Below are 606 nucleotides of genomic sequence, written 5' to 3'. Positions count from 1 at the left end.
ACCAAAATTCTATGTATCATCATAGAATTTTTGTAAATTATAAGCAACCATGACTGTTTTTTATTGGAAGTGATATCAGAATCTCAGTGCAACACCAACGCATGTTCCATACCTCCATCTCCCCATTTCCTCCTGCCAGCACCTCAGGCGCCAATGGGCAAAGCACTGGGATACTGGGGGGGTCTCTACTTCACACAAACACATCTACTGCACAGAAACAGCCACCACCATCTGCCTCACTCCCTGGAATGGCAGCAGGATAGGGATTACCAGGAAGACTGCTTCACTCCTTCCTGCTTGCTCTTTACCACTTTCATTAGTTACCTGAGTGAAGTCTGATTTATACATTCTACAAACTTAAACATTTGATTACAAGTGGGTCTGCTTTGAGTCAAATGTGCTATATGTGGTCCATGTTGGGAACTTAATTCCCAAACATGAGAAGTCCGAATTTGGACTGCAGCCATTTTTTTTTTCATTTCTTGTTTACATTTTTTCTGGGTATATTTGAAGCAGAAGCAAACTCTTCCCTTATTAATGAGTAAATGGTATTGAAGTATAATTCATAATAATATCATTTCTGATGGATGTACTCTGTTACCCAGG

Source organism: Eublepharis macularius, chromosome 6 (genome assembly GCF_028583425.1).
Source record: "Eublepharis macularius isolate TG4126 chromosome 6, MPM_Emac_v1.0, whole genome shotgun sequence".
NCBI classification, from domain to species: domain Eukaryota; kingdom Metazoa; phylum Chordata; class Lepidosauria; order Squamata; family Eublepharidae; genus Eublepharis; species Eublepharis macularius.
The sequence above is the reverse complement of the archived record's forward strand: the minus strand, read 5'-3'. Positions refer to the sequence as shown.